The sequence below is a fragment of the Pongo abelii genome, chromosome 3, assembly GCF_028885655.2.
Source record: "Pongo abelii isolate AG06213 chromosome 3, NHGRI_mPonAbe1-v2.0_pri, whole genome shotgun sequence".
NCBI lineage: Eukaryota > Metazoa > Chordata > Mammalia > Primates > Hominidae > Pongo > Pongo abelii.
The window spans coordinates 37,623,664-37,645,958 of NC_071988.2; the positions used below are offsets into that span (position 1 = coordinate 37,623,664).

A 22,295-nucleotide genomic window follows, 5' to 3' on the forward strand; every position below is an offset into this window, starting at 1 on the left:
ATGGAGTCTAAACCAGTGGGTCTCGGGCTGTGATGTGCATACAAATCACCTGCAAAGCTGATTAGAATGTAGGTTCCGAGGCTGGACACGGTGGCTCACACCTGTAATCCCAGCACTTTGGGAGGCTGAGCCCCGCTGCTTGGCTGGGTGTGGTGGCTCACTCCTGTAATCCAAGCACTTTGGGAGGCCCAGGTGGGCAGATCATGAGGTCAGGAGATGGAGACCATCCTGGCTAACACGGTGAAACCCCATCTCTACTAAAAATACAAAAAATTAGCCGGGTGTAGTGGCTACTTGGGAGGCTGAGGCAGGAGAATGGCGTGAACCCGGGAGGCGGAGCTTGCAGTGAGCACGGATTGCGCCACTGCACTCCAGCCTGGGTGACAGAGCGAGACTCCATCTCAAAAAAAAAAAAAAAAAAAAAAAAAGAATGTAGGTTCCACTTCAGAAGGCCTGGCATTCTTCATTTCTAACAAGCTCCCACCGGGTGATGTTATTGGCTGTCAGGGGCACGCACATAGCAAGCCATGGATGCCTACTCATCAGAGACCACCACCTCCTCAGAGTTCCTCTGCATTTACGGGTCTAGGTGAGGGCTTTCAAAATCGGATGGGTCATCAGCCTCACCTGGGCGCCTGTCAACAAAGGGTAGACTCCACCCCGGGCCTGCAGAACCAAGAATCTGCATGTCTATTGGGCGCCTCCATTCTGAGGCCAATGGTTTATGCACAGGTGTTTGAACACAACTGCTTGAAATCACAAAAGCAAACATCTCCTCAACAGATCACCTGCACCTCCATTCTGAGTTTGTACAGAATCAGTGCCACTATCTGAAATATGAAATACTTATCCCCTGATCACTCCTCTTTCCTCCTCATCTTAGTAGGACCTCAAGCACTTCAAAGCCTGAGCGAACTCCCCAGAGAAGGTGGCTTGGCTGCAGAGGGAGCCCCACAGAGACCCCTGTGAGGCTGAGCAGGGGGACACTGAGCTCCCACTGCAGGGTCAGGGCCAGCCAAACTCTATGGCTTCCTTGATTTCTGGATCCCAAGCTCTCACCTCCAGCCAGACATTATTAGTGTGAATTCCACCTCCTTTTGCTGGGGAGGGTGAAGTGCAGCAGCCTGCAGGTACAATTTACTCCAGCATGGGCTCATAAAACACTGCAAATGAAACTTCAAAGGCCATGGGCAGCCACCGCCCATGGGTCCACCTTTCTCCAAACCCTCGTTAGCCACCCACCCTTGGAGTTCTCCTCCAGGGTGATCTCAGCTCCCTTCCCTACCCCACCCTCCATTAAGGCTTCCATTAAGTAAGCTGGTTTTATGACATCAGCGATGATTAAACTGACCTGATTTCTCCCAGGCTGGCAGAGTCAAGAGCCCGAGTCAATAGGAAACCAATTCCAAGGGCCTCAGCTAAGCCACTCAGAGAAAAAAGACCTGAGCCTTATTCGGAGAGGAAAAAAAAAAAAAATGGTGTGCAGCTGCAGCTTACCCCATGTGACACTGCACAGAATCCCAAAGAAATAGAGCGGGAGAGACCTAGCCGTGCCTGCAACCTGCCCCTCTCTCGGCTTGTGGCTAGGATTAGGGAAATGCTCTGACCTACACACATGGACGGACACCTGCTCAAAAGAGTTGGTATAACTAGCACTATTTCCCTTGGGGACAGTGGCAGCCTCCTGCCGGGTCATCTTGTTTGCTGGGCTTACTCTGGGATTTGCCAGCCCCATCCTTCCACCTAGGTCTCCTCGGACCCACCACGCTGCCTCTGGCTTCTTTTTTCATGCTTTGTCCCACACCTGGAGTAGCTTTTTTTTTTTTTTTTTTGCCTTATCTAGTAAACTCCTACTCATCCCTCGAAACTCTGCTCAGGCTTTGATTCTTCCAAAAATCTTTCCTCCCCTCACCCCCAGCCAGAATTACTTTCATGCATATAATTCCATTTGTTCTGGCCTCAAAGTGTGGTCCCTGGACTGGAAGATTCACAATCATCTGGAAATGTGCTAGAAATGCAGGTTCCCAGGCTTCCCCTACCACTCCTTTACAAGTACACAAGGTTAGTGCTTCCGTGGAACACCCATCTCTATAGCATCCTGTGCTTTTCCCCTTTGGCACTGCTCACAACTGTCATTCTTGGATTCTTTGTTTAATATCTTCCCCCCCGACCCCCTCCACCATAGACTAAGTTCCCCAAGACCCAGATTGTGTTTCTGCTCCTGCATCCTTGGTGCCAGCCAGTGCCTGCAATGTCGTAGGGGCACTTCCCTTCTGGGCTCATCATCCTCAGCTCAGGTGCTACTTCATCCTTGCCTGCAAACCTCCAGGTCCTACCCATGGTTTCCTTCCATAAGCATGGGGAGTCGCAGGCAGCAGGGCTCTGGCAGCCTGACCTGACTTGCCAGAGCTTAAGACCTGGCCTGTGTGGGTTAATGATGAAAGCGCTGCCGGGGAGTTTCCATGTGGCTATTTTATACATCTGTCTCCATTGCCCAAGTCTCATTGGATGCCCCCTGCTTTCTTTTGGTTCCTGGGCACATAGTGAGTGCTTTCATTCCTGACTGTAGGTTTCCTGACATGATCGGTCAGAATAGGGGAATTCTTCATGATAGGTGATTCACTGTACAAAGTAGTGCTTTAGCACTACTGTGTGCCACGCAGATCCCAGGTGCTAAGGACAGAACTTCGAACAAACAGTAAAAACTCCAGCCTCCTGGGGCTTACATTTCACCGTATGTGCCTGTATTTGTGTTAAAAGAACAGAGTAATGTGTTCCCAGTAAGTAACATTTTCCTATGTTAGGAACTGCATTCCGTATGAAAGTGAGCCGTGGGTTGCTCTGGAGATGTGGCCGGTGTCTCTGAAAAGTTGTCAAAGTTTTCCCTAAGGATTCTAGGAGTCTATCCTTGAGGTAATACCTCAAGGATTCAGTAAGTCTCTGGTTTCTAGGGTGTGGTATTCACAGTGGTGACAAACATTATTGTAAGAGAATGTTCTACCCTTGAGAATTCATCTGGGGATGGGAAGAAAGCCAAAAAGCAAACTGCTTCGTCCTCTAGTTTAATCTGCCTGTTACATGGTCTCCTAGCAGCCTGTATCTTCTCTTCAAAGCACTTCATTGTTTATATGACTATTAGTTTTATCTCTTCCCTCCCCTTTCCTCTCTCTCCTCTCCTGGTTGCCTTCTCTCCTCTCCTCCTCCTCCTCCTCCTTCTTCTTCTCCTCTTCTTCATTCTCCTCCTTCTCCTTCTTCTCCTCCTCCTCCTTCTCTTTCTTTCTCCTTCTACTTCCTTTCTCCTTCTCTCCTCCTGTGTCTCTTGTTCACTGATTATTTCTATCATGCAGCATGTGCCTACACATGCTGGCGTTCTGTAAAATTGGGGGATAAAGGTGGGGAGTGAATCTTGAGATTATCCTTAGACCTGCAATGCTTGTGCATTTGATATTTTTAGCTTAGGGCAGAGGAATTTTTTTTTTTTTTTGGAGAAGAAGTCTCGCTTTGTCACCCAGGCTGGAGTACAGTGGTGTGATGGCTCACTGCAACTTCTGCCTCTCAGGCTCAAGCGATTTTCCTGCCTCAGCCTCCCGAGTAGCTGGGATTACAGGCATGTGCCACCATGCCTGGCTAATTTTTGTATTTTTAGTAAAGATGGAGTTTCACCAGTTTGGCCAGGCTAGTCTCGAACTACTGACCTCACGTGATCCACCTGCCTCAGCCTCCCAAAATGCTGGGATTACAAGCTTGAGCCACCATCCCTGGCCAGGCAGAATAATTTTATTTTTGAGATTTATGACCTAATGCAGCCCTTACCAATATTCTTAACTCTCTCCTTTTAAGTTTTTGAGTAAGCCTGTTTCATTGCAAGTCATCATTGCCAGCTTCAGGTGTTTGACCCAAAGAAGGACATTTGTATTCCGCTTTGAGCTATGGCTCTACTTAATTAAGTAATCTTAAGTAGATGCTCCTGCCTCACAAGGCCTCCAAGCATCTTCCTTGTAAAAGGAGTTGATTGGTCTGTGTGATTCCTTAGGCCTCTCCAGCTCTACAGCCCATCAGCATTCAGCCAGAGGACATGGTGCTTCTTCGAGGTCTCTGCCAGGACATTAGTAGGCAGTGGAAATCTTCCACCAAAATTCAAGGGGGATTTTGAATATCAGAAGATGGAAAATGAGAATCAATCCATCAAATTTATTATTTGTTATTAATTAAGGTTGAAAGAAAAGAGTGAAAGTCCTGACAAATATGTATCTGTGATTTCAGTCGGCCATGTTGTCACAGCCTTCTGTTTCTGTGGAAAATTAAGATTTGCTTTTATGTCAGCTGCTGGGTATTTGGGCAGACAATGTTGTAGAAGGAGAAAAGTACAGCTGTTTTGGTCAGTTCCAGGTTTGAATAATGACACCTCTGTTCACTACCTAGTGTTCTTGACCCAGCTTCTCTAAGCCTCAGTTTCCTTATCTGTAAAATAGAAAGAATACCTATCTTATTGTGACTATTATTAAAGAAATGAAATTGTGTATGTAAAATGCTTGGCACACAGAAAGCACTCAAGAAAAGCTAACTTATGGCTGGGTGCGGTGGCTCATGCCTATAATCCCAGCACTTTGGGAGGCCAAGGCGAATGGATCACCTGAGGTCACGAATTTGAGACCAGCCTGGCCAACATGGTGAAACCCTGTCTCTACTAAAAATACAAAAAAATTAGCCAGGCATGGTGGCATGTGTCTGTAATCCTAGCTACTCAGGAGGCTGATATAGGAGAATTGGTTGAACCTAGGATGGGGAGGCTGCAGTGAGCTGAGATCATGCCACTGCACTCCAGCCTGGGCAATAGAACAAGACTGTGTCTCAAAAAAACAAAGAAAGAAAGAAAGAAAAAAACAAACAACAAAAAAAGAAAAGCCAACATTTCTACTGACTCTTCCTACTTGATTTGTGAAAACAAGGTGATGGGCCAATTTGGAGAAAAACATGGGTAGAAGTTGGTGACCTGGCTTCACTTAGCCAAGTCTTTTATTCACTGACCATATTGTCATCATCTTACCTGTGTTCCAGAATTGGTTAATTGTTACAGTATAGTCCCAGAGTTTTGAAGGAAAAAAATTGGAAACTTGCTGCAAAAGCAGCCAGACCTGGCCCCACCCTCCAGCTCCCTGCGGTATTTTAAGTCAGCATCTCAGATGAGGATGATGGTCACCATCCTATCACCATTTACCATGTTCCTACATATGCATTGTCTCATTTCATTCTCAGCCATAGCAACTCTGTGGGATGGTGGATTACATGTTGTCATCTGGTGAGGAAATTGAAACTCAAGGAAGTCAGATGACTAGCCCACATTCACACTGCTAATCTGTGGATGAAGAAAGAGTTGAACACAGCTCATGACTCTAGATCCAGAGAGTCTTTTTGCCACTTCATGCTGTCAGGCATAAAATAATGATTCTGTCTTATTTCTGAATATTTAACTTATAAGTAATTTCACTCCCACGTTTTCACTTCCTTACAGAATATCTACTTCTTTCAAGGAGTATTTTAAAGATCAATGCTGTCATATTCATTTATTTTACTACAGATCAAATTCTATGGTAACAAATAAGATTACCAGAAATCCCCAGGTATGTCTACATATGTATATACGTATGTGTGTATGCACATGCATATATATCTTTTTCTTTCAAAAGCTCTATCCAATAGCCCAGAAATACAATCAATTTAAAAGAAAAATAAATGCATTCAATTTGAAATCCCAAATGAACTTGCTCAATTTTGGGGGGAGGGGGGTTGTGTTGAAATTTAATTTCTGTGCTATTTGGGACTCATGCTACTTCTCAGAAGAGACACAGTTTTCCAGCAGAGATAAATGACCTCTTCCAAGAACAATGGAAATGAAAAGGGGATGGGGGTGGGGTGGCGGGCGCCGTGGGGAGAGGGGCAGGAAGCACAGATGAATTGAAAAGAGAAGAGTTATAAGCAGATTGGCTTCCTTTAAAAAGATGGGATAGGGTCTCCAAAAAATACATAAAATAAAAAGTTAGGCTATCTATTGGACTATCCTTCAAAGAGTGACTGTGACTTGGTGTAAAAGCAGATTTTTAAAAAATATAAATACAGCGAGTCACAAAATTCTCTCACCAAAACCAAGATATGAAAAAAAAAAAGAGTATCTTCTATTTTCTTCAAAACTGCTCTGAGCTTTGTGTAAGCCTCATTCCCTGGGGAATCCAGGAAAACTTAGAATTGCCAAGAAGCAATATTCCGATCTCTTCTGATTTAAAGTCTCCTTTCCATTTAACCATTCAGTCTATTCTACTGGGTATCATCTGGTGGGGTATAAGAAGTCTCTTTAGATAAATAATGTTTTCAGAGCATGCCTTTTTCTTTCCTTTCCAAGGATGGTGCATACCACGGGGGATGAGGGGGTCTCTTCCCTCATACTGTGTCTGGACAGACCAGCTCCTTGGACTAGTGACTGCTGAGTGAGCCTGGTTCTGTCTGGCTTCTTGAGAAGCCACATGTGCTGACCCTACTGCTGGAGCCCATAGTCCCGATCATTTCTCCTGGCTCACTGTAGCCTCTCTTGCCACTCCCAAGTTTTTGCTGGTCCACTTGTTTCCTCAGAAGCTCTGGGTCCTCTCTCAGGGCCATGAGGGCTCCTTCAGTTGTGAGGAACAGGAAATATGGCTTTGGACTCATCCATTCATTGCCTTCCATCACCTCCACATCATTATTCTTCAACGGTATTAAACATGTCCTCAAACAGAAGCCTACAACCTCCTTGCATGAGTCCTGGAGAAATTCTCATCCATTGTCTCATCCCAGTATCTTTTATCTCCCCCCGAGAGTGGATGTTTCAGAAGCATCCCACCCTCATCTTGAGTTTTCTTCCCTGAGCTGCTGGCTCTGACCTACTTTCTTTACCACCATCTCCCCTTTTCTCCCTGTCTTGGCTCATAAATGAATGAGGTATTTTCTCTGCACTGGGAAAGAAACTAGATCAGAGTCTTCTAAGCTTGAATCTGATATGTATTGAGAGTTAAGGGAATTCAGACTGACCTTCAAGATTACTGTCTTGATCACTAAATGTCTTTTGAACGTCAAAAACTGCATGTTCTTTTCTTTGAATTCATCCTGATAATCTTAAACCTGAGACAAATAGATGTCTATGGCAGAACTTTGAGGGAAATCAGTATATTAATGAATTTTTTTTAATTACAAGAAATTAAAATAAAAAGAGAAGAATATGTTCTTATTACAAATATTCAACAACACAAACATATATAGTAAAAAGAAAAATTGTCTCTTGCCTTACACCCCATCCTACCATCATACTTTCCCCTCCAGATATAACCACTATGAACAGTTTAGGGTATACCCTTCCAGACTATTTTCTATATGTTTATATACATATGTATGTGAAAACTAAACAAAGGTGTAGTTTTGCTTCTATTTTTAGTGAAGTGACAATGACACATAGTCTTCTTTTACTTAACAATATGTTTTGTAACTCATTCCCTATCAGTAGGTATCGGTCAACTTCACTTTTAAAAACTGATGCGCGGTAATCCATAGCATGGATGGACCATTATTTAGTCAACCATTTTCATGATGTTACATCTACATTCTTACAACTTTTGGCTTTTATAAACGGTGACACCCTTGTTTACATCTCCTTGTACAGTAGTTCAAGCATTGCAGACATGTATGCTTCATAAGAACCTAATGTGGAAAGTGATGGCATTCCATATCTGTCCTTTGACCACCTGTAAACATGAAAAACTATGCTGTCAGGAGCGCCATTGCCAGAAGCTCAACTTCTGCTTAATTTTGGTCTTTATTCTTCATTTTTACCACTTAATCAGCCCCCCTGAAATGGCAGAGTTTTCAACTTAAATTTTTCTTCTTTAAAAACTTTCTTTTTTTTTAGAGATGGCATCTTGCTATGTTGCCCAGGATGGTCTTGAACTCCTGAGCTCAAGTGATCCTCCTGCCTCGGCCTCCCAGAGTGCTAGGATTACAGGATGAGCCACCGCACCCAGCCATCAACTTATCTTTTTCTCAACCAAAAAGTACCACAGTATAGATAGGATAAGGCAAATTCCATGTGTTAATCAATATTTATTGGTATGGACCTGTTTTTAGTATCATTATTGCAGAGAATAAAGTTGAAACTCACAGTGCATCATCCTTAAAACTGCAGAGTGGTCTTTTAGTGGGTGGCAGAATCATGGCAGTGGGTTCCCTCAGTGGTGGTCACGCAGGACAGCAGCATGCCCAAGTTACCGCCATTGTGATGAAGACATGAAATGCTTGCTTCCCTGCACTGTGCAGGGCCTCAGTGGAGAACAAGCTTGTGGCTGCAGGCACAGCACAGCTCAGGTACCAGTTGTCTTGACACGGGTTTGTCACTACCCATTTTAGTGATTCACTACCGGGGAGACTTTATGCCTTCCTTTCTGCTTCCATTGCCTTTACCACCTCCAGCTAAACTATATTCTTTCTCTCCTAGGTCACTGGATAGATGGTCCCTTTGGATCATGTGCTCATCCATGGTCCAGTCAGCTGTGATCAGAGGAGCAAGACTGTGTGAGATAAGGCTTGAAACCTAAGGAATTTCAAAGAGGGGGCCATGATGGGCATTCAGTGGCATCTCAGGAGGGGGCAGAGTAACCAGCAGGTGCTTTGCATGCTGGTCTGGTGTGTCTGGAAAGGGCATCCTGCTAAAACGTTTGTCAGGAAACTTCTCATCAGCATTTCCAGCATGCGCAGGAGTAACCGAGAAAGCCACTTAGATACCATCTGATTAGAATGTGTTTCTCAGAGAAATAAATAGCCCAAATGGAAGCACACTTCTGGTTGTCAATTTTTTACAAACACCCTGGAACTCAATGACAGTTCTCGAGGATCGATATGGTCTGGTGACAGTGAATTGATTGTTCCAGCAGAGATCTTTAATGAGATTGTTCACACTATTCAGGCACCACCATCTCCAGCAGATTACAATGACAATGGCGGGGGCCTTGTGAATATAGAAAGCAAAGCAGCCTTCCTGCTCATTTCTTTTTGAAAGCACTAACCCCTAGCAGCAAGGTCTTCTTGTTAATTAGTTGTTAATTATTGGGACAACTCGTGAAATGTTTATTAAAGAGCTGGTCCAGTGGCAAAGAAAAGAACCCAGAGCAAGAGACTGAATTGAAGGGTAATAAAAGGAACGAATACGCTTTTACACAGTTCACTGGCACCAAGGAAATTCTAGCAACTCACTCTTCTGGTGCAAGAGGAGAGGTACTGTAGAAATGCATAGCAAACAAACTAGAATGGATGAAAATATAATCGACACACAGAGCTAGAAGGAACCTCTATAATCATCTTCCCTTATTTTATAGATTGGGAAACCCAGGTAACAGCGCATAGATGAATTGCCTAAGGTTCTGCTTCTAGTTGGTGTCCTGCGAATCAGTTCAGACCAGAGAACTCATCACTACCAGGCCCAGTTGAAGGTGAGTGGTGGGGCATTTGGCTTGGACTTCCTATTAAAAAGGGGCTCTATTCTAGTGTTTTTTTCTTTATCCTCAAATGACGTGTATGGTCTATGATGTATATGGTCAAAGCAACACACTTACAGGCTATGACATACGTGATCAAAGCAATAAACCAACAGATTTAGATTGTCTTTCATGTAACTTTTAACCTATGTCCCATGACTGTATAACCAGACTACACCACCTTTGAAACATTGTAAATGAATACTTCAAAAACAAATTCCGTTATTGTGTGAACAATTATATTGTGTCGTCTACTTATTCTATTTTTTTTTTTTTTTTGCTATGAAAAGTTAATTTGTTACATGTATATTTACAATATACCACAGTTTCTGTTATATTGTTTTGGCATTTAAAATTTTTTATCTTCTCTTCATTTAAAAAAAAATATTCTGAAATCTACAAAAATAGAAGCAGCCCAGGCTTCTCGAACCTCTCAGGGCTCTTGTTCACTGCTCTACATGCTCTCATTGTAGCATGTCACTTTCATAAGTGATTTAAGTTGACACAATCAGGTTGTAGCTTTCATGATGTTACATTAACTTTATCTTACAACTTTTGGCTTTTATAAAGGATGACTATTCTTTTTTTTAAAGTAGGAGATTCTGTGTTGCACATCTGTAAGGCTGTCATAGGAACCCAGAACTTTGCGACCCATCTCCTGGGAGGTGTAGACAATCTGGACACCAGTCCTGGTAAATTTCTTAGGGAAGAGCAGTTAATATTTTCATTCTCTATACTAGCCACGCCAATTTATTTGGGTGGTTCTGTAATAGGCCTTCAAGTTCATTTTTATGTACAATCATCTTTTAACTTAATATAGTTACTTAATATAGTTGACTTAGTATAGTTAACTTAATATAGTTAATTTAATATAGTTTACCTGCAATATAGCAGGTGAAAAAATCAGAGTAGGGGTAAAGTAAGAATATTATTAAAAGCATTTTTACTCTCCCTTGAAGAGTTGCTGTAAAATGTTATCTTTTCATTCCTGCTTTCTGCTTTCAGAAGTGCTTTGGAATGTATTGCTGGATGATGCCACTTTTATAATGAAACTATGTAGGTTCTATGCAATCTATGATAATTGAAGGAAAAGATAGATTCTATTCCTTAGGAAACCCTTCAGTCCCTTACACTGGCCCTGTTACGTGATGCCAGGCGTGCAGCCTTACCTGACACAGCTAGTACTTCTCGCTGTCTCATTCCTCTCCCAAGTCACACTGTGTAGTCTCAATGGTTCTCAAACTTTAGTCTGCATGAGATCACCTTGCATGAACAGTAATTCTCCCACTTGATCATAAACCAGAATCACCAGAATCATCAAAATGTGGAACCCAGCCTCTCTCGCAGAGATTCTGATTCATTAGATGTGCGACAGGGCCGAGGAATCTGCATGTTTAAGAAACACTGCATTTTAGTGTTAGACATTTTAGAAGCACCCTTGAGAAACTTTGATCTGCCCACATTTTCTTACCAGTCCCTTGACTGGTAAGTTCCTTGACATGGATGCATGTTTTTGCATCCATCCAAGGGACCTGGTAAGAAGCCTCTGAATTACAGTCTTTATCTGTTCATTTGGGTGACTCACTCCTGGGATTCCTGGGTAGATGCCCCTGCTCACTCAGCCTGACTCCCAGGACCTGCCTCCACTCCCCTTGCCTCTGGCAGGGAGAACAAAAGGAGCCTGGAGAAGGGCAGACCCCCAGCAGAACAATGCCTACCAGTGGGACCTTCCTTCTAGGCTCACTGCATTGCCTGTGAATATTTTTTTAGAATAGATTTAAAAAAAACCCAGGCCATTTGGGGCCAGTTCTGGTGATTCTGGTTTATGATCAAGTGGGAGAATTACTGTTCAGGATCAAGCTACATATAACTATAACACACATCACAGCTGGCATTCTGGCTTGGGTCATAAATGCATCCATGGCATTAGATGCAGCGTTTCAAAAATACTCTCTGCAGTGATGGTAGATATCACAGCCAGGCTGCCCTGAATGAACTCACAGGTTGCTTACAACTTGCTCTTGTTCTAACCAGTTGGGCAGCCATTTTTATTGGCTGAGTGTCTCATTGATTCATTGGTACTCTGCTATGCCGGTTGTTAAATACTTGTACTACTGGAATTAATATATAATTTTTCTCCTGAAGGACAAAACTCCTGTGAATATCTCAATTCAGAATGTTTCATAAAAATCTAATCTCGTGAACTAATAGTCAATCTTTGCAAATGACGTAAGTCATATGATTCACATTCTAAGTGAAAATGTACTTTAAGCCAGATTAATATTGGTCCCACATTTATTCCAGGTATTAGCTTATATAAGCATGAAATCTCCATGCTGTGTGTCTACTGTTGCAAGTATTCACTTCCAAAGTATGCATAAGGTTGGAAATTTAATACTCCCAATACTCCAGCAAAAAGATGCCTTTAACTTTCTCGGCCATTTCTTTAGCTTGGTTTCCTACAGATGGTACTCTGCTGATTCATTTCCTGATGGTGCACTCAAGTTGATTGTTTTATTCTTTCGAAGAATGTTATAAATTGCAGTTTTCTTAGAGTTGAATGATGATAGGGTGGGCTGGGGTTTACAGTTGAGAAGCACCACTTTAGCTTATAATAAGACGCATATAATTTCAATTCACGAAACAGGCTGGGGAAGTATTTATAAATAATTATATGTCTGGATATGTTTGTATATATAGTTACATTTATTTTTAAGCCTACATAGAATTTAAATTAAATATAAAAATATTCATACATATAGTAATGCAAAAAACCACTATACCGTTAAAAAATTTTTAACTTAAGTTCCAATTCTGTGGGTAAAAGGAGTGGTCAATTCTCAGTTATCACCACACCTGACTTATCGGTAGAACACTAGATACAACTGATACATCCTTCCTTCATTTTGCTGTCAGACATTACTTGCAGTTGGCTTTCCTTCTGCCTCTGGGACTGCACCATCTGTTAGTCACCTTTGCTTGTTCCTTCTCTTTTGACCAACCTCTGAGCATCAGAGTGAGGAGGGTTTAATCTTTGGACCTTAAATGTAGCTATACTCACTTCCTAAAATTTCAGACTTGTGTGTCCAGTTACCTAGTTAACTTTCCATTTGGATGTCTAACAAACATCTCCTGCTGAGTGTGTCCAAGGCAGAACACTCAATTTATTACCCCTCATCCCAACCTCACCACTCCTGTTGTTTTTCCCATCATAATAAAAGGCAATTTCTTTATTCTCCTTGCTTAGGCCAAATCCTCAAAGTTATATTTGACTGTTCTTCTTTTCTCATACTCCGTATTCAATCTGTCAGCAAATCCCATTTGCTCTTCCTTTGAAATATAATCTGCCAACCTCACCACCTCCTTCACTTTCCTGGTCCAAGGCTCTGTAATCCCTCTACTATATTATTGCCATGGCCTAATTACTGGACTTCCTATCTCTTGTCTCTTTAGACTTTTCTCAGCACAACGACCAGAGTGATTCTCTTTTTTTTTTTTTTTTGTTGACACAGTCTTGCTCCGTTGCTCAGGCTGGCGCGATCTCGGCTCACTACAAGCTCCGCCTCCCGGGTTCGCACCATTCTCCTGCCTCAGCCTCCCGAGTAGCTGGGACTACAGGCGCCGCCACCACGCCCGGCTAATTTTTTGTATTTTTAGTAGAGACGGGGTTCAATGTGTTAGCCAGGATGGTCTCGATCTCCTGACCTCGTGATCCGCCCACCTCGACCCTCTTAAATTTTAAGTCCAAACATGTCACGTTTTTGCTCAAAACCCTCCAATGTTTTCCCAAATCATTCGGCACAAAAACCAAAGTCCCTCTAATTACTTATAAAACCCTCCCCCAACCTACCACCCCTAACCTCATCACTAATACTCTTATACTTAATCATCTGCTACAGCCTACAATTTCCTCTGCTGTTCCTCAAACATCCCAAAGATTTTGTCACCTGAAGGTCTTTGCACGTTCTGCCTCCTTGTCCTGGAAAGCTTTTCTCCAAATACCATTTTGTCTCTGCCTTCAGATTTTTGATCAAATGTCACCTTGTTCCCAAAGTTTTCTCTGACCATGCTATTTAAAGTACAATGCTCTACTCTACCCCTTGCAATCTCAATGCCTCTGTCCTGCTTTAGTTTTCGTTTGTAGCTGTTATCATCAACGGACATAGAGTTTGCTTATGTATTTTGTCATTTTTTGTCTCCTCACATTAGGAACTAGGGTTCATGAGAGTGGGGGTTTTGTAGGCTTTGGAAATTAGTATTTCTTTAGCAACAAGAACAGTGTATATGGCAGATACTCAATAAATCCTTGCTTTAAAAAGTATCATGATAAAAATACATAGGCACATGAATGAAATATAAATACAACGGTATCCATCTCCAATATGTTCTCCAATGATTTTTACCTGCTGCTAAAGAATTAGTGTAGTCCTCCTCTCCATTGTATCAGGGTTAATCTGTGTAACCAATAGATTATGTAATGTTGTGTGACCTCTGAGACTAGATTGTAAAAAATAGTACAGTTACTATTTTGTTCTCTTGGATCACTGACTCTGAGGGAAGCCAGTGACAATGGGGACACTCAGCAGCCCTGTGGAGTGGGTCATGTGGCATGTAATAAGACTTCCATCCAGCCAATCACATTTTGCCAATCATGTGAGTGAGTCATGCTGGAAATGGATTTGCCAGCCCCAGTAAAGGCTTCAAATGGTTACAGATCTGGCCGACATCTTAACTACAACTTAATGAGAGACTCCAAGCCAGGACCACCAAGATAAGCTGTTCCCAAATTCCTAACACAGAGACTGTATGAGATTAAAAAGAAGTTTATTGTTCCTCTAAGCCAGTAATTTTGACTAATTTGTTATACAGAAATAGTAATTAATATGGATTTTTGTACCTAAATTTTGTACCTGGAATGCTGTAACAAAAATCAAAATGTGGGAGAATCTTTGGAATTCTTAGGATCCAGAAGAATTTTAAGGAGAACATTAAGAGAACATTAAGTGAAAAACTAAAGGACTTTGAAGAGACTGATAGCAGAAACCCAATGTTCTCTGAGGAGGCTGCCATTAAGAGCTTAATGAAAAGTAAGAAAAATGTTATTGGACATGAAAGAAAGGGAATCCTTGTTATGTAGTGGGAAAAAGTTTAGCAGTGCTGTCACCTGTGATAATATTAAAAGAAGGAAATTCACCTATTGAATTGGTGAATCTAACTAAGGAGATTTCCAGGCAGAGTATTGAAGGTGCCCCCTGGTTAAGTCTTGCTTTAAAATGTGAGTGGAGACAAATAAGCTAAAATAATAGCTCTTAATTTAAAGTAAAACCCAGGAATTTCTGGATTTGAAAATTTGTAGCCTTTCTGGATGTCAACTGCTGCTAATATATAGCAACGACTTCTGCGCAAAGATGAAACCCTTTCTTTTCTCAGGGAATCATGATATAAAGATGACACATACAATGTGACTGTAAAATACTTTGTTGAAGACTCAGAAAGATCCAAGGCAGTGTCTCCTCAGAGAATTGTTGAGTCAAACAACAGGGCTTCTAACAAGCTTAGGGGTGATATCCCTGAGCAGTCCCAGCAGAAGCCCAAGACATAGAAATGCTTATCTCAAAGAGATTTGTAAATGTGGCCTTTGACTAATGTAGTAAGCATCAATAATATTTAAAGGAGATCCAAAAAATTTTAAGAGAATAGTATTAGCAAAACTATCTCTAGCATGAACTAAAAGAGACAAGGACAATAAAAATGAAGAGGACATTTGACCCCAAAATTTATGGGAAGGAAGAAGTGTGAAAAAACTACTGAAGTATAAACATGGGCTATCTTTCATAGAAAATGAAGAATGCCTCAAAGTGCAAAACCATGATCCCAGAAGGTAGGGGCAGGAACCATGGAGAATTATTCTCAGGCCTTCACTCCCAATCAAGAAACTACCAGAACACGTGCTGACAAATTTCAGAATTGTTATGTGCCAACGACTCCTGTGTGACTCTCTTTCTCTCCTACATGGTTATTTTATTCCTAGGCTACCATTGTAGATTGAGTTTGTTGGAGAAGCCTATAACTTATTTCTTTAGTTCACAGGCTTTCAGATCAAGAGTAGTGGTGCTCAAATAATTGGACTTGAAGAGCCTCATCTGCACATGGACCTGATTTGGACAATGAGAGTCTGGACTTTGAGCTGATGCACTGATGAGATGAGCGTTTTGGAGAGCTTGAAAGGGGATGGGTATATTTTGCATGTTAGAGGGCATAAATCATTGACAGCCAGAATGCGGACTGTGATAGGTAATCTCTGATGGCCATCAGTGATTCTTTTTTCCTAGAAATTATGCTCTGTGTTGTCAGCCTTCTTCCAAAATGAATGGGGCTTAACTATGTAACTAATGGGATATTTTTGAAGTCACATTTTAAATGTGACTTCAGTGGCTAAGTTTTTAAAAATGTGTAGCTTCTACAGGGATGCTCTCTCTCACCACTCCTATTCAACATGGTGTTGGAAGTTCTGGCCAGGGCAATCAGGCAGGAGAAAGAAATAAAGGGTATTCAATCAGGAAAAGAGGAAGTCAAATTGTACCTGTTTGCAGATGACATGATTGTATATTTAGAAAACCCCATCATCTCAGCCCAAAATCTCAAGCTGATAAGCAACTTAAGCAAAGTCTCAGGATACAAAATCAATGTGCAAAAATCACAAGCATTCCTATACGCCAATAACAGACAAACAGAGAGTCAAATCATGAGTGACCTCCCATTCACAATTGCTTCAAAGGGAATAAAATACCTAGGAATCCAATTTACAAGGGATGTGAAGGAACTCTTCAAGGAGAACTACAAACCACTGCTCAACAAAATAAAAGAGGACACAAACAAATGGAAGAACATTCCATGCTCATGGATACGAAGAATCAATATCGTGAAAATGGCCATACTGCCCAAGGTAATTTATAGATTCAATGCCATCCCCATTAAGCTACCAATGACTTTCTTCACAGAACTGGAAAAAATTACTTTAAAGTTCATATGGAACCAAAAAAGAGCCTGCATTGCCAAGACAATCCTAAGCCAAAAGAACAAAGCTGGTGGCATCACACTACTTGACTTCAAACTATACTACAAGGCTACAGTAACCAAAACAGCATGGTACTGTTACCAAAACAGAGATATAGACCAATGGAACAGAACAGAGCCCTCAGAAATAATACCACACATCTACAACCATGTGATCTTTGACAAACCTGACAAAAACAAGAAATGGGGAAAAGATTCCCTATTTAATAAATGGTGCTGGGAAAACTGGCTAGCCATATGTAGAAAGCTGAAACTGGATCCCTTCCTTACACCTTGTACAAAAATTAAGATGGATTAATACAAAAATTCAAGGTGGATTAAAGACTTACATGTTAGACCTAAAATCATAAAAACCCTAGAAGAAAACCTAGGCAATACCATTCAGGACATAGGCATGGGCAAGGATTTCATGACTCAAATACCAAAAGCAATGGCAACAAAAGCCAAAATTGACAAATGGGATTTAATTAAACTAAAGAGCTTCTGCACAGCAAAAGAAACTACCATCAGAGTGAATAGGCAACCTATAGAAAGGGAGAAAATTTTTACAATCTACCCATCTGACAAAGGGCTAATATCCAGAATCTACAAAGAACTTAAACAAATTTACAAGAAAAAATCAAACAACCCCATCAAAAAGTGGGCAAAGGATATGAACAGACACTTCTCAAAAGAAGACGTTTATGCAGCCAACAGACACATGAAAAAATGCTCATCATCATGGCCATCAGAGAAATGCAGATCAAAACCACAATGAGATAACATCTCACACCAGTTAGAATGGCAATCATTAAAAAGTCAGGAAACAATAGGTGCTGGAGACGATGTGGAGAAATAGGAACACTTTTACACTGTTGATGGCACTGTAAACTAGTTCAACTAGCCATCTTTGAAAACAATCTACTACAAGTAGAATTTGCCCCATTTTCACCTTTTAATTAGTAGATTATCACGTCATCATAATCATCATTTTGTACAAAGACAAATGATGAAATTAAAACCAAATCACTTTAAAGAAATCCTTAGCATTTTGAGGAACACATTTATGATGAATCTATCACTTTTTTCTGGCTTTGGCTTAAAGCAAATTACATAGTTGGGATTCTATTGGATTCTTTCTTGCTCCCTGGTTCCAAAAGACACCATAGTAATACTCCATACTCTTATAGCTTTAGGCTATTTGCTGTAAGAGATAAAAAACTGTTTTCCCACTTTCAAATCACTCATCACTCTCAGTACTTTACTTCTGACACCAGATATATGGGGAGTTTTCTCCACACACTAAGAAATTCTCCAATGAGCACTAACTGGGTTTCCTACAATTTAACTCAATCCCGACACTATGTATCTGGAGTTAGGGTCAGAACCCACAGGTAAAGGGCTCAGTCCCGTAAGAGTGCCCCCCACCCCTCAAAGACATCAATCACATGTAATAGGTTGCCACATATACTTCTGACTCACCAGTTATAAATCAGGGTTCCCATATCTTGTTCTCATATTTGAAGAATTTGCTAGAATGACTCATGGAACTCAGAGAAATACTTACACTTACTGGTTAATTATAAAGGATATTACAAATGATACAAAGGAACAGCCAGATGAAGAGGTATATAGAGCGAGGTATATAGAACAAGGTATGAGGGAAGGGGTGAGGAGTTTCCACACTGTCTCTGAGGGCACCATCCTCCAGGCACCTCCATGTGTTTAACAATCCAGACATTCTCTACATTCTGTCCTTTTTTTTTGAGATGGAGTCTCTCTCTGTCGCCCAGACTGGAGTGCAGTGGTGCAATCTCGGTTCACTGCAAGCTCCACCTCCCAGGTTCACGCCATTCTCTTGCCTCAGCCTCCTGAGTAGCTAGGACTACAGGCATCCGCCACCATGACCGGCTAATTTTTTGTATATATATATATTTTTTTAATAGAGAAGGGGTTTCACCATGTTAGCCAGGATGGTCTTGATCTCCTGACCAGCCCATCTCAGCTTCCCAAAGTGCTGGGATTACAGGCATGAGTCACTATGTCTGGCCTGTCCTTCTGTTTTTTTATGAAGGCTTCATTATGCAGGCATGACTGATTACCATTGGCCATTGGTAATTAAGTCAATCTTCAGCCCTTCTTCCCTCCCTGAAAATCAGGGTGGGGTGGAGCTGAAAATTCCAACCCTCCAATCACATGGTTTGTTCCCCTGGCAATCAGCCCTGATCCTGAGGTGATCCTGAAGCCCACTGAGTTGCCTCATTAGAACAAAAGATGCTCCTATCAAAAGATGCTCCTAAAAGGGATTTAGGAACTCTGCACTAGATGCTTCTATCACTCAGAGAATTACAAAGTTCTTAGGAGCTCTATGTCAGAAGCCAAGGTCAAAGACAAAATATTAACAAAAGATTCTCCTAGCACTCCTGTCTAAAAAGACTTTAAGTGCTCTACATCAGGAAGTGGGTGCAAAGACCAGTATATATATTTCCTATTATTTTCACATTTGCCTTTAATTAGAATTCTGTATTGCAGAAATTCACACACATACATATGCTCACTATGCTGATATATGTAGAGTCCAATGAGAATAACAATAATTTCAGAAATGTCTGATTGCCAAAATCAGATACTATTTTTCTTAGACTTCAAAAATAGCATTGCCATGATAATCTCTCTTTTCAAAGCATAGCTCTCACGCATTTTGCAAAGTTATTGGTGATCCTTAAACAATCATTAAGTAAGTGACTGAATCTAATGCTAGGTAAATATTTGTTGTTTAGAGGAAGATTGTGGAAAAGAAATATCCAGCACTCATTCCCTCACATAAACATCAATTTGAGCAACCAATCATGCATGAAAATATCTTCACAAGAACTAAGAAACCCAGCTGAGAGACTACAGCACATGGCTGAAGCACAGAAATAAGAAAAATGCATTGAAGAGGGTAGGAAGGACATTTTCACATAAACTGCACCCCACCCCTTCTCTAAGCCCATGCAGCACAGTGCAGAGAGAGATGCCCTCCATGTGGAGGAATAAGCATGAATAAGCCCCCAATTTTTCCATGGACTCTAGCACCAGGCCTTTCTCAGTGGACTCTAATACCAGGTCAGCTCTTGCAACCCCTGGCTCTAGGCTCACCCTGAAGACCCAGGCTCTAGGACAACCCTAGCAACAGGCCAGCCCCCTGATGCAGATTTCAGCAGACCCAGAGCCCAGGCTTGCCCTAGTAGACTTTGCAACCATGCCATTTCTTACAGACTCAAAACCAGGTTTACCCCTAAGGACCCAGGCACTAGGCCTACCTCAGCACTAAGTTGTCTTCTGCAGATCCTCAGGGCCACCCTCATGGGTCTAGTCACTAGGCCCACTCCAGTGGGTCCCAGTGCCAGGTTGGCTCCTGTGGACCCAGGCACCAGGACAGCCCACCTGAGGACTTCAACAGCAAGCATTCCCATAGACCCCACCAGCTGGCCTACCAAGAATTTCTGGACAGGTTAACTGGTGAAGAGTTTTTTATGCCAAAGTCAGTCTGTAAGTAGTGGAGGAGATGCCTATTTCTTCAAATACATAGACACCAATACAAGGCCATAAGGATCATGGATTATCAGGGAAAAATGACACCACTAAAGGAACAAAGTAAAGCACCCAGTAACGGCCATAAAAATGTAGAACTACAAACTGCCTGACAAAGATTGCAAAATATTTATTTTTTAAAAGCTTAGTGAGCTATGAGGGAACACAAATAAACAGGTAAACAAAATCAGAAAAACAATATATGTACATAATGAAAAGTTCAACAAAAAGATAGAAATCATTTTTTAAAGTACCAAACAAAAATCCTTGAACTGAAGAATACGATGACTGAATTAACAAATTTCATAGACAGCTTCAACAGCAGACTCAGTTAAGCAGAAGAAATAATTAGTGACCTGTAAAGGAGTTCATTAGAAATTATGTAGTCAAAGGAACAAAAAGAAAAAGAATAAAGATGTGTGAAGAAAGTCTATAGGATTTATGGGACACTGCCAAGTAAATCAATATACACATTACAGTAGTCAAAACAAGCAGCAGAGAAAGAGAAAGGGGAAGAAAGCTTATTTAAAGAAGTAATGATAGAAAACTTCTCAAATCTGGAGAAGAAAATGAACCTACAAATCCATGAAGCCCAAAGAACCCCAAGTAAATTAAGCACAAAGAGATCTTCACCAAGACACATTATAATTAAATTCTCAAAAGTCAAAGACAAGGAGAGAATTTTGAAAGCAGCAAGAGAAAAGCAACTTGTTACATACACACAACTATCAGCAGAAACCTTGCAAGCCAGGAGAAAGGGGGATAATATATTCAAAGTCCTAAAAGAACAGAAAAGCTGTCAATCAAGAATACTATATCTAGCAAAGCTATCCTTCAGAAATAAAAAAGAGATAAAGACTTTCCTATACCAACAACAACAACAACAAAAACACCTGAAGGAGTTTATTATTACTACACCTACTTTACAGGAAATGCTACAGACAATTCTTCAAGTTAAAATAAAAGGAGACTATCATCAGGAAAAACATGAAAGAATAAAACACCGTAAAGGTAAAAAAAAAAAAAGTCAAATCCAGAATATTCTAATATCATATAGGTGGTATGTAAATCACTTTTAACTCTAGTATAAAAGTTAAAAAACAAAAGTATTAAAAATAACAAAAGCTGCAATAATGTATTGATGAATACATAACATATCAAAGATGTAAATTGTGACTTCAAAAACAAAGTGTAGGGAGAGACGCTAAAGTGTAGAGTTCTTATATGCAGTAAAAGTTAAGTTGTTATCAGCTTTAAAAAGACTGTTGTAACTATAAGATATTTTATGCAAGCATCATGATAACCATAAAGAAAAAATCTGTAATAGATGTGCAAAAAAATAAAGAAAAGGAATCAAAGCATATCACTACAAAATTTTCTCAAATCACAAGGGAGGACAGCAAGACAGGAAGAAAGCAGCAAAGAAACCACAAAACAATCATAACAGAATTAACAAAATGCCAATAGTATGTCCTTACATATTAATTTAATTGCTTTAAATGTAAATAAATTAATTTCTCCAATCAAAAGACATACAGTGGCTGGACAGATTAAGAAAAAAATACAGGTTCCAACTATACATTGCCTACAAGAAACTCATTTTGGCTTTAAGAACACATATAGGCTGAAAGTAATCGGATGGAAAAGAATATTTCATGCAAACAGCAACCAGAACGGAGCAGGGTGGCTATACTTACATCAGGCAAAATAGCCTTTAAGTCAAATACGTCACAAGAGACAAAATGACAAAGAGGTCAATTCATCAAGAAGATATAACAGTTGTAAATATATATGCATCCAATATTGGAGAAACTAAATATACAAAGTAAATATTAACAGAACTTAGGAAGAGGTAGACAATAATACATAGTTGTAGGGGATTTCTACTTCACTTTCAATAATGGATAGATCATCCAGACAGAAAATCAACAAACAAACAGTGGACTTGAACAACACTATAGATCAAAGGGACCTAGCAGATATACACAGAAGATTCCATCCAATAGCAATGGAATATTCACCAAGATAGTTTCTATGTTGGCCCACAAAACAAGTCTTAACAAATTTAATAAGATTAAAATCATATCGAGTATCTTTTTCAACCACAATGGTATG

General features: G+C 40.7%; 1 long non-coding RNA gene across 2 annotated transcripts in view; it reads left to right on the forward strand.

Moving 5' to 3' along the window:
• Window positions 1–1,370: 1,370 nt before the first annotated feature.
• LOC112132988 (uncharacterized) overlaps window positions 1,371–22,295 on the forward strand; it is a 106,277-nt gene continuing 85,352 nt past the window's right edge. The window contains exons 1-4 of one of the 2 annotated variants that reach the window (XR_010139663.1): window positions 1,371–2,061; window positions 8,146–8,382; window positions 8,513–9,288; window positions 9,390–9,503. This is a non-coding gene — a long non-coding RNA (uncharacterized LOC112132988). Of the gene's footprint in view, window positions 2,062–8,145; window positions 8,383–8,512; window positions 9,289–9,389; window positions 9,792–22,295 lie in introns of those variants that run through there. The other variant, XR_010139662.1, reaches the window with a different exon arrangement.